Source organism: Spinacia oleracea, chromosome 3, assembly GCF_020520425.1.
Source record: "Spinacia oleracea cultivar Varoflay chromosome 3, BTI_SOV_V1, whole genome shotgun sequence".
NCBI classification, from domain to species: domain Eukaryota; kingdom Viridiplantae; phylum Streptophyta; class Magnoliopsida; order Caryophyllales; family Amaranthaceae; genus Spinacia; species Spinacia oleracea.
In genome coordinates this window covers 153489467-153502582 of record NC_079489.1, presented here as the reverse complement: position 1 = coordinate 153502582, position 13116 = coordinate 153489467, and positions in this window count along the sequence as shown.

The window sequence follows — 13116 nt, the reverse complement described above, 5'->3', positions numbered from 1 at the left end:
TTGTTGGAAGATTCACCCAAGAAGTTATTCAAGAACAGATGGAACCAGATGGAATGTTTTCTACTTCTGGAACAAGCATAAAGAAATCGATCCCTCTTTATAAAAAACAAATGCATTTTTACGAATATCTAAAAATATATGGAAATAAGTTGCGTCCATACGCAAAGTGTGTAGTCGGATCCAGATGTAGGCCTTGTTCTATTCACATGGTATAGTCTGATTTTCTAGCTTTTGGTCTGGTATGAATCAAGATGTAAGTCTTGTTCTATTCACCTGGTATAGTCTGATTTTATATGAGTGTTTTATGTTTTTTCTGTTTTGATCTAGTCCAATAAGCAACAAGAATAGGGTGAATAGAACAAAGCCGTAGTCGGAGCTAAGTTCCGGTAAACTAAATGTACATGCCTAACTTGAATCGAAGAGGGAGTAAGGATTGGTTACAACAGTACACGTGTACTATTTGCTAAATTGTCAACATTGATCATAATGTCCTTATGCGTTTGGTTATATGTAAAACGACATATCTTTCCCTCATAAAACATTAAACGACATCTATTATTATGTTGATATAGTAAAAAACGATCCAAATTAAAGGTCAAGAATCAACAAGCAAATAATGGTACTCCGTACTTGTAAACAATGTTGTCATAGCAGCAGAGAAGGTCGATCGATGTACTTGTTACGTAGTAATTAACAACTTATTCATGTGACCGATATTCGATATCTACGTGAAACGTTATAATCGAAAAACCTTAAAAGTCTATAACGTTTTTATTTCATACTTAAAAGTTGTGTATTTGTTGAAAATGACGTAGTTAACATAACAGATAGAATATCGTATGTGATAAAATTAGGTTATATCTTGCGCTATTTAGGTTTTCTAAGACATACATATTTCTATTTTATATCAAATAGCTAAAATATACATAAATTGATATACTAGCTAAATTTCATGATAAAATCAAATGGCAACAATTTAGATGACCAATATTGTTGAGAATAACACGTAGTGATAGAGTTATGTATATCTCATTAGTCATTACATGGTTGCGTACCAATGTTCATCCATGCATGCTAGCTTCCCCATGCCAAAAAAAAATCGAGGTATAGAGTAATAGGTATAACCAGTCCAATACTACAATGTCATGTTGGGTCGTGCCCGTGCCTACCTCGTTCCAACTTTTTTATGCTGGATCATGTCGTGTTTTAAAGTTTTACTGCGTAACACTATAATTTGTGCTACACTATCAAACTTTAATTTTCACAATCGAATCAACGATTAAAGAAAAGTTATCCAAACTACCATTTACATCTGTTTGGGAGTCCAATTGACTCCTAATTGAATCTGCTCATTTAAAAGCCCCATTAGGTTATTAAGCTTTTGCTTAAGCATTAAGGAATCAATTGTGAACAAACACTATATACATGTCGATATGTATATTTCTCAAGGTATGTTTATTTAATTTATTTCCTTCACACCCCGAATCTGGTAAGATATTCTCTTACTCGATCTAAACCATCAACTCACTTAGGCATCAGAGTGGACTATCATCGGATTCACCCCCAGGGTCTTCCTTATCCAACAATTAAGTCTCATTCGAGGCTATTGTTTCATACTCGGAACAACACCGATCACACTTTGAGAGCAAAAATAGCTAAACATATATAAGTACTACTATGATCTTAAACAAACAAAAGTTCTTACGTACACTTGGTGTACAATAAATTTGTTGTATCATTTTAAAGCGATAAATAATAAAATAAGCGTGGCTCTTCTAAAAAGTAGAGATGATGTAATTATTTTAAAACGGCAAAAAATGACAAGGATTGCAAGTATTCTGGAACGGAGAAAGTGGTAATGATGTGGATGAGTGGATCTGATGTGATCTTCAGGCGCCGCGTAAGAAGAATCAAGGCGGTCAAAGCATATAGTATAAGTGTAGTCCCCCCCAATGCAAAAGCTGATGGGTTTAAGAGAAAAGAGGGAGATTCACTGATTCAGTATGTACTATTTTTCTTTTTTATTTTAATTTTTATTTTAAATTATGTGATCGATCAGAACGTTGGCAAAGAGAATAGAGAGTAGGGACGAGGAGAAGCAAACAAAGTTCTAACTTTTAAGTTGCAGAAACTTATTATTAATCTATTTACCAGAATTCAGAAATCAGAATGGATGACTAAGATGTGGAACGATCAATTTTTTATGTTGATAAACATGTATTTTCTATATTTTAATTAGCATCCGAGCACGCGGGATAAGAGAGTTAGTCACTACTGTTAGTGGTAGTCGGTGGACAAAGATAGCATTAGGCAGGTCTGAGGCATGACCCGACACGAAAAAACCCGGCCCAGTACTATCGTAGAAAAACACAGCTCGACACAAGCACAAAGTCGTGAGTTGGGTGTGGGCCGCCTTTTTCAAAAAAACAGCACGACAAGACACGATAAGGGGAGACCCGACACCACAAAACCCATCAAATTGAGTGAAATTTAGGCTATACACGAAGGCCCGGCTCGAGAGGCCCGACCCAACCCGTTCTTTATCGTCTTTCTTTTTCGTATGTGGAGGTTCTTCACTCCTGAGTGTTGGAGTATTTATTGATCTGTCATATTGGCTCGGTCAACAACTCGTACTCAGGCCCTTGGTTGTTGGGGGGTCTCGTAGTTTTTGGTCTGTAAAGATGCGTTGTTAGGTACCAATGTATAAAAATATTTTTGAGCAACCCTCGTTACGACTGTATGATCGCTCAGAAGACATTACCCTCGCGAGCAACCCTCGTTACGACTATAACTTCTGGAGAAGGGGTACCTCCTCAAAAAGGTGGGCCGGTTTTTGAAAATTTAGGAATGACCCGATCTGGCACGTAACAAGTAGGCTTGGCATTGGTCGGTCCCTTTCAGATCCAATGCACGTGGGTTTGGCACAAAGCATGACCCGATCTGGCCCACAACAATCTTTAGCAGACACCCACATTAATTATACGACTAAAAATAACTTACTACCTCCGTTTCAGAAAGTTCTTTACAGTTACTATTTGCACGAACTCCAATGCAGTATTTAACTACTAATATATCCAATTTCGTACGTGGAAAAATTATAAAAAGTTGATATTCTGAAAGTACATACCGAGACCATTCTAACAAGATTTTATATGTAACGTTTTGATGTATATAATAGTGGGAATTTACGGTCAAAGTTTTCATACTTTGGACACATTTTCCAAAGCGTAAAGAACTTTCTGAAACAGAGGTAGTATATTTTTAAATACATATGAAATTACGGATAATGTAGATAAAATGCGATCTCAGGTCTTGACTCTTTGAGTAATATTTGCTCTAACATTTTAACCGATTAAACTAATTTGGCATAAAAAATAATTTATTTAAATGTAGAATACATATATGTATGACCTGCGGGGTTGGGAGATTCCAAGCCCACGAAAGAGGTAAAGCATTAAAACAAATTGGTCGGGGCTTTGAAAAAAATTAAAAAAAAACACTTTGGGACTGCTGCTTTGGCTACCAACTTACCTTAATTAAGTGTGATTATTATAATTCAAGGTATTAATTTGATCTTAGGTTTGTTTGGATTCTTCCTGTTTCTTTTGTCATATTGTTTTTGGCACTTTTGTAAAGGATCTAAAATCTAAGTAGAGTATGATGGCATCAAGAGAACATTACATTGTTTATCAATCTCGATCGTCCTTTTTCTCTTAGGGGGTTGGAGGGGATCAATGGGTAAATTACATTAAAATCTTAAAATACAAAGAGAACTAAAATGACATTTGTTCACTTTATTATTTTGTGGAAATATTACGTCGAGAAACCTTAATTGTTAGGGTACGTTTGGATTGGGAGTAATGGATTATGGGGGTAATAAAAGTCAAACCACCATAATAAAAGGACAATGATGGTGAATTGAGGTGGTTGCAAGGAGGGTGATGTGGTGGTATTGTGATGAGAAGTTGTGGTAGTGGTGGTGTTGTGAGGAGAAGGGAGGAAGGGGGGAAGTAATTACCCCCCAAATGAGGGTAATAATCACCCTAGTGGGATGGTGGGTAACTATTCCTCCCATGATGAGGGCAGGCCCGGTGGAGGCCCTGTGCATCCTGGTCAATAGCACAGGGCCACCGAAAAACAAGGGTCCCATTTTTTTCAGCCCAATATTAATATTTTTTTTTAAAAAAAAGTAAATGCTGCTTCAGTTTACCGTGCATTCGTCTTCCCCAAATAAACTCAATCAATTTTCAACGCTCATATTCATCTCCCCTAAATTACTCCTTGTTTCCAATATTAACTCAATTTCAATAATCTAATTTGCAATACTTCCATATTCTAATCAAAAAAATTCCGATAAACACTCAATCAGTCCTCCTCCAAATCTTCTAAAATCAAAATTTGCGCCCTTGATCCCTGTTCAAATCATTTTTGTTTTTCGCCGGAAAATCCTTCCTTGTTTTCGTTGTTTATTGTGACATTCAGATTCCCGTTGAAGGCTCGAAATTAAAATACCTTCACTCCTTCATGTATTTCTGTATCGTCTTTAAAATTTTCAACCTTTTAGGGATTTTACCTGTTTTTGTTTCAAGTTCTGATTTTTACTCCTTAATGAATTTGTTGAAGAGAAACTTGGCTGAGGCAGAGCTAATTTCGTAAGGTTACAATTTTTTTTACAATTGGTTAATGTGTTGTTGCTTCAAAGCCTTATTCGTTGTGTTGAACCCATGTTGCAGAGGTAATTTCGTAAGGTTACAATTTTTTTTTTCTTTTTTTAAAAGCTGAATTATTGATGTAAGGTTGTATTTTTATGTTGTAACTTTGTATGATTAATTTTGTTGAAGGTTGATGTAAATTCGTGTTATTATTTTTGTTGAAGGTTGATGTAATTTGGTGTTATTATTTTTGTTGGTACAATTTTTTTCCTTAATTTCCTATGATTAACTACAGTTTTAACTTTCAATTAATTTGAAGCTAAAAATTAGGATTATTTTTTTATCAAAAAAATTAGGAGTACTTTAAGTCTAATTCAACCGGATAATCGCGACCTTGATTTAAATAAACGTGTTTAGTTTTTTTGGTTCAATTTGTGGGAAAAAATCGTAATGCACGACATTTTGATTATCACACGTTTCTTCATATTAAGGGCCTCATTTTAAGGTTAAAATAAGATTAGAACAGGGCCTCCAAAATGTTTAAGACGGCCCTGGATGAGGGTATTTGTTCCCCCTTTTCTTTTATTTTCTTCTTGCTAACACTAGTTTGTTCTCTTTGCCACCACTTCATCCACTCATCATCACCTACAATTACCTTAGTTTGACTTTTATTACCCCTTTAATACATTACCCTCAATCCAAGCATGCCTTTAATAAGATTAATCCACATGTGAGTTGAGACTAATTGTCTCACATGAAAGAAATAGACCGAGGGAGATTAATTAACATATAAAATTGGTGGACTACTTTCACCTATCACCAGCTGAGTTTAGAGTGAAACTCCGCCAGATTTATATATGGTCAATCTTCTCAATCTTTTGTTCGGGCTCGGGTCACTATTCATAGTGTTGGGTGCAACACTCATCCTAGCTTGTAGACCTAGATACTTCATATCATATCGCTCTTATTGTAGTACACTAGTGTATTAATTAGTCATGATCGGGCTACTGACCTACAGAGTACATACTAACGTACATACATGACTTCTTGTACTAAGCAATACCTTGCCCTATTGGTAACATTTTCACCTTCAAATCAAAAGGTTTGGGGCTTAATTCTTCATTAGGGGCACTTTGAGAGAGTAGGGTTCCTCTTACTATTTTCCCGCACTTTCAAAGTACCTAGTCTGTTAACTCGGGCCTGAGAATTTGTGATATAGCTTGACTCCGTTATTCTTAACCATGGACCAATATATCATTGATTTTATTTAAACATACACTATGTATATATGGGGAACTATAGATGAAAGAGTGACAACTTTTCTCGAAAACACTTGCAAATTGGTTGGATATGAGAAAATAGAGAGAAAGTGAGGGGAACAAGCTTCCTTGTTTGAATAAAATGTTTTGGGACGGAGACAGATCACGAATCCATTTTCCCTTCCTCCAAAATTAGAGAGATTTGGAGGGAAAATGAAGCTCATCTTCTCCCTTTCTTTATTTTCCTTTCCCTCCTACATAGTACGTAGTATCTTACTATTCAATCACACCATTAAAGATTTGACGATACTCCAGTGCAATGCAAAATATATGTTTAATAAAATCAATAATATCTTAGTCTAGTGGTTAATTAATAACTTAAGACCGACTGTCTGAGTATGCACGATAAGTAAGATCCTATTTTTTTCACCTTATTTTCACATATTTTAGGAAAAATAAGTTCAGTTAAGTTTGATAAGTTCAGATAAGATAAGTTCATGGAAAATAAGGGTTGACTAAGTACAACTTATAATTCATATAAGTTCATAAAAAATAAGTGAAAATCAAGTGAATAGAACGTACCCTAAGCTAAGAGTATAAAGTTTAGGCAATAATTTAAATAAAATCAAAAGAACTTAGAGGAAGATTTAATTTTGTACCCCTAAAGCTATATACAATACACAAATGGCAGGAGCAATACATGAATTGCATACTCCAAATTCCAAACGACCAAAGTAGAATAAAACCAAGAAAGGACAACCTTGTTATTATATGTTCGTATGTATATTTGTATATATAAATTCACGGGCATACCATATTGTCTCTTGATTAATTTAATTTCTCAAAGCTGAATTGAATAGATTTTAACATCAATCTGTAACTCTGAATCATACTTCGGAAGTTAGTATTATTCTTGCAAAGGAATTGTGTTTTATTGATCAAAATGCCAGTGGATTAAATTCTTCAGTTTTTAAGTGCATTCAATATTGGATCTGGAAGAGAAGTTATACATAATCACATGGATTGATAAATCAGTAGTTTTCAATGACATACTGTTGTGTATCATGTGCAAAGTAGTAAGTTCTCTTCCTACCATTTTTATCGATCTGTATTTTTGGTTCGAATGAGTTATAAAGGCAATAATACTCCAACTTACAAATGGGGGAGTAGAGATTCAAACCTATGACCTATTGTATACAGACTCGATCTTAGTCTTAACATTTTTAACCACTAAACCAAGACATCATTGATAATGTATCGATCTGTTGTTAACGGGAAGACGAATCAAACTCGATTTAGTTATAGGAACTAGAGTAACTTAATTGTAGGCGAATCAAACTCGATCAAGTTATTGGAACTAGAGTAACTTAACTGTGACTTGCAAGACATTAAAAACTACTACTCCGTATCATCGTCAAAGTGGTTATGAAATTATTATCGAGAAATTGTCTCATACGTTTATGAAACAAGTAACCTCGAATGAAACTTAATGCATTTATAGGAGAACACAATGCTTGATTTGTGTTTGGATCAAATGTGCCTACACACAGAAGATGTTAACTGGCCTCGAGGATGCATACGAAGAAACCCTCTCCAATATATGCCTAAGTCAGTCAGTGAATTCACGTAAGAAAGATTTTACTAGATTTGCGTGTAAAGACAATGGTGGTGTTTGGTTGTTAGAGGTTTGGCAGAAAATTAGAGGATTGGAGCAATTTAGAGGTTTGACCTTTCAAAACCTCTAATTGGGGTGTTTGGTTGTTAGAGGTTTGGAATAGCGGATTCTTCTCAAACCGCTAAATCCAAAAAGTAGCTGGGAGCAGCGTTTTTCATTTGAGGATTGGGATTTTAACGTGAATTTGCCACATTGTCCTCAACAACCTAGTGTTTACATTAATTCATTCTACTGCTTTCATTATTTCATTCTCTTTCATTCTCTTACCTACGATTCAAAATGAAACCTTTCACCTCCATAGTAGATCCAAGGTAAGAATCCTTCCTTGTAATTTTTTTTCTTTCCCAATTTTTTTTCTTATTATTTACTGCCCTTTTCTATTTATTTTGGATTTTTTTTTCTTGATTTTTTTTTTATTTATTTGCACAAAGATGTACAAATTATTTTTGCAAAATATTGTTTAATTATTTTCATGATATACGTAGTACATTTTATTCCACAAAAATATATTATACATGTATATCTATCATATTAACAATTTGTACTTTTAAGTTAAACAATTCAATATGACAATGTCCTTATTTGTCATTTTACATATTCAAACAGCTAACAGCTATTTACCAAACACTTTTATACAAACTGTTAATCCAATCAGCTAGTCAAAACTGCTAATTCAATAAGCTAGTCAAAACTGCTAATTCAATCCGTTACAGCTAACCGCAAACCGCTAATCACCAAACAGGGCCAATGCCTTACAATTCACCACAAATATATTTATAGTGTTTGGTGATAAAGAATACTGGACCTTGTTATGATAGGCTTTGGACCATACATGATCTGGTTCCCTTTATAATAGTATAAGGAGAAGCCCAATGGACTTAAGTGAAGGAAATAATGCCCTTGGTCCAAGTATGCATTCAATGCTAAGTCTAATAAATGCGGTTCAGTATTAATTAATTATACAAGTTAAAAATTCAGTAAGATTAAGTGAACTGTATGCCTAGCTAGAGGCCACTTCAGTTCAAGTGGAATTAATAATATTAATCCACAACTTACTCTTGACTGAACCCGTAGGGTCACACAAATAGTACGTGAACGGATCAAGTATTTAAGTGAATTAAATACTCCATTTATGGATATTCGGAATCGACGGATCTCGGTTCCAGTGGGAGCTGAAATCGTCAAAAGGCAAATTATGAATACACCGGAAACGATGATATTGCCGGAAACGGAAATACGGATCGTATCAGAAATATAAATATTATCCAAGTCGTAGATGCTGTCGGAAACGGAAACATGGTACGTATCGGAAAATATTATCGGGAATGGAAAAATTGCCGGAAACGGAAATATCGCCGGAATCGGAAATATTATTGGAATCGGAAATAAATTCCGGAATCGGAAATATTAAATATTTGTTCAAAACGGAAATTAATTCCGGAATCGGAAATATTAAATATCGTTCGAATCGGAAATGAATTCCGGAATCGGAAAATTAATCGAAAGCGCGTCGTACGAAATAGACATCGGACGAGCTTGCTAGACGCAAGGCCCAACACGAAGCCAGGCCTGCGCCTAGCGAAGCCCGCACACAGCAAGACGAGCCAGCAGCCCGCCAAGGCACGCATGCCCAGCCAAGCAACACGCAAGGCCAGGCCCAGCGAGCAGTGATGGCCAGCAGGCTGGCGCGCCCAAGCAATGGGCTGTAGCGATGCTGGGCCGAGCTTCGCGCGCGCGCCTTGCGCCCTTCGTGGGCTGTGCGTGTGTGTGCGTTGAGTTCGAGCATGCATCAAATCCTTAAGCGTTTAGGATTAGTTCGATTAAAGATTATTTTCCTAAAACTACTAGAGTTAGTTGTTGAAATAAACACTAACTTAATAGATTTAATTAATATCTAATTTTAATAAGATTAGGTAAATTGAATCCTAGTAGGTTTCTAGTTCCGATGATCCTACCCTATAAATATGTGATGGAAATCAAAATTTATCATACATCAATTCAAGTATTCATATAGTTTTAAGGTAAAACTAAAGTTAATAATTTGCCACAAATTATAATCGAATAAACATAAAACCTTAGGCTAAATTCTAGTTAATTGAATCTAAGGCGGATCCGAACGTGCTGTGGACTATCTACGGAGGGACTACACTTGGAGTCCTAAACATGTTCTTGTTCGGTTCGGGAGCAGCTAGGGAGGGCACGCTACAAATGTATGCATCCTAAATTATGTTAATTGTTATGTGGCAATTAATTTGGATTCCTGGCTTTGGTTTTTCCGCATGAAATATATGTTTTATATTTGTCATAACCTAACATGGTTAAATTTATAAATTTGCAATGAATTAAAGGGGTGATTAATTTCGATTTTTGTAATTAATTGCAAATTCGTGCGATTATTTAATTATATGTTCGCAGGATTTTCGGCAGTTTAGTCAATAATGGTCGGAATCGTATAATTTTATAGTGAATTTCGCATGTAAACGACGTTTTAAAATTTTGACTAAAATCAAAGATTTTATGCCGAACCCAGAATTCCCAATTCGAAGCCTAACTATGACTTTTCGGAGGTTTTAGTTTTCCGAACGAAAATAATTTTTGGATGTTAAATTAAATATGTGCGATTCTTGTTTGTAAATCTTGAATCTATGATTGACCTACTGTATATGTGTATCAATTTTAATGCCTAAGCTTGTAAATTATACAACCTAATTTGTAATTGTAATTAATTTGTTGAAATTCGAATAATTTAGAATTTGATTTGATTTTCATAATTAATTAGCAATTTAATTAGGAATCCATGATTAAAAACCACCATAAAATTTGTTAAAATTGAAAAGTTTTAAAATTTTATGACCTACATTTGAATCCATGAAAATAAATTTGATCGGAAATTAATTTGAATAATAAATTTTCGATTTTTTGCCCTAAATTTATGAAATTAATAAGATTTATTAATTCATCGATAAATTTAAATAATAAAAGTTTTGATTTTTATAAAATCCGTTCACGAATCTTGCACGCACGAAGCAATGGAAGCTTAGTGTTACCCTTAAGGGGTGTTGTATAGTGCGGGCATGCGACGACGAGCAAGGGAGCTCGTCGCCCATGCGGTACGAATGCAGCGAGCAAGGGCGTGGCACGAGAGCGCAAGGCAGCAGCCCTGCCTAGCGTCGAGTGCTGCGAGCAAGTGGGCAGGATGGGCGAGTGGGCAAGCAACGAGCACAATGCATCGTGCGCGCGGGCAGCGATGGCTGACTCGTCCAGCTGCGTTGCCCAGCAGCGTGCATCGGCAGTAGGCGAGTGGGATGCGCGCAAGCGTGGCTTGCTGGGCTTGCTGCGTTTGCGCTTGGTCGCTCGGCCTTTGCAGTACGATCAGTCGAGTGGCATGGGCTGCTGCTAGTTGGACTCGACGAGGCATGGGAGCGAGCCCATGGCCTCGTCTTGACCCGATTGGTTCGTTTTAATTTAATCTTGATTTTCAGTTGGAAAACGATATTAATTAAATTTATAATTCGTAATTTAATTTTTTCTCGTAATTTAATTTTGAATAAGTTAATTATTATAAATTTTATTTATACTAATTATTTTATTAAATTTAAAACCTTGATTAAATTTAAATTAATTAATTTAATTCAACGAAAATAAATTAAAGGATTTAAATAATAATTTATATGAGCTTTAAATTTTAATTAATTTTGTAAGTTTCCTGTTAGACTAGAAAATACAATTTTATGTTTAAAATTAGTAAAGCATGTAAATTTCTTGGTTTTAGTGGGAGAATTTTAGTCATAAACTCTTGATTAGGTCTACATTCCTTTATGGTTAAAACAACTCGATTAGAATTAATAAGGATTGAATAATTTGTAAATTATTGGAAACCTTGATTAATTGCTGCAAATATTTATGTGATGCATAATATGTTCTACTAACCAGTTATGTGGGCCATTCATTGATAAATGAATGGGTGAATGGTATATTGTAAATGTACTGTTTTGCAGGTTATTGAAAGTGACTAGTATGGCCCAAATAGGATAGAAAATATGGTCTGCGTACCATTAATTTGAATGTAAAATTGGTCTAAAGTACCAAAGTTTTATTGCTTTAAATATGGTTTGCGTACCATCAAATAGTTGTAATTAGTTTAAATTATAGCTTATCCTATTTGAAGAAAATGACGCCTCCCATGGTGAAATTCAAGACGGAGTTTTCAATCCATTTTCAAGACGGAATTTGAAGTTGAAGCTTCAAGAAGAAGTCAGGCCATACTAGATCACATTTATATCTTATGCATGCTTTAAGTTATTTATTGCTTTAAATATGTCTTAATTATGCATGAGATTGTGGCTTGATTATGTTGCATGATTAAGGATTTTAGTTCACTTAAAATCTAACCAACATAGTAAGAGCCTTAAGTTCCAAACTTTAAAAATTGAGTTAAAAGGTGACATGCCAAAATAACACTTACTTGGATAACCTTTACATCAATCTTAGTAATAGTTTTCCGCCATAGCGAGGTGTTACTTATTGATCCTAAAGGGGTAAGGTACACAAATAATTGTGAGTACATGTTAGTTTTGGTGAAACTCAACGATATAAGTAAGGAGTCCTTTTATGTCGTGGCAAATCAGATAGGTTTACCTAATAAGACCTTAGACGTACCTATCAACCAAGAGTAGTTTCTAGACTATTAGCAAAAGGCTTTGCTTACCTAAAATATTTTAGAATTTAGTCTAAATACATAATGTGCTTAATTCTTCAATGATTTAAGGATCTTGGAATCATTTTATTCACACCTGCCGGAACAATAAATTCGAATAAAATGCCAATGACTTGTTTAAATTGCATGATTGCTTTAATTTTCAAGTTATTACTCATGATAAATGTTTAGACTTCGCATGCTTCAATGTATGTTTTAATTACTTTTTTATAATTAAATATCTTGCACTGAAGTAAATCCTTTTAGAAAGGTAACAGTAAATTTCCTCGATTGGTAGTGAATCCAAGAACGATTCACGGAAATGAGAGAAAGTGAGCAATTTAAAATGTACGTTTCTTTAGCGACTTTTATGCTTGTTTTCGAGAATCAAAGTCGAATGGCAAACCGATTGGTGCTTGTGAATTCAAAATACAATGTAGTTTTGAGATTATAAAGCATTGAGTTTAAACGCTCAGCTTTACCAATGGTTAACAACCTAATATCTTTTATCCATTTAATTCTCGAATGAGTCTAGTCCCTAGACATTCGAATAGATCGATGCTTAGAGAACTTTAGAAGCTTCTAGTAAGATCATCTAGTCGAAGCAGAATATTCAACATAAATAAAATGGTAAGAACTTTGTTGGAGTGACATTGGACATGTCTAACAAAATATAAAAGGCAACACTAGAGAAGTCAATTCTTAAGACTATAAGAAAGGGTACAAGAAATAGGAAAACAAGGAACAAATGAAAGGAATTTACGATTCCGTTTCTACCTATGAGTTTATGTTTAAAGAGAAGTGACCTAGCAATCAAACTTCCTTGGTATCATA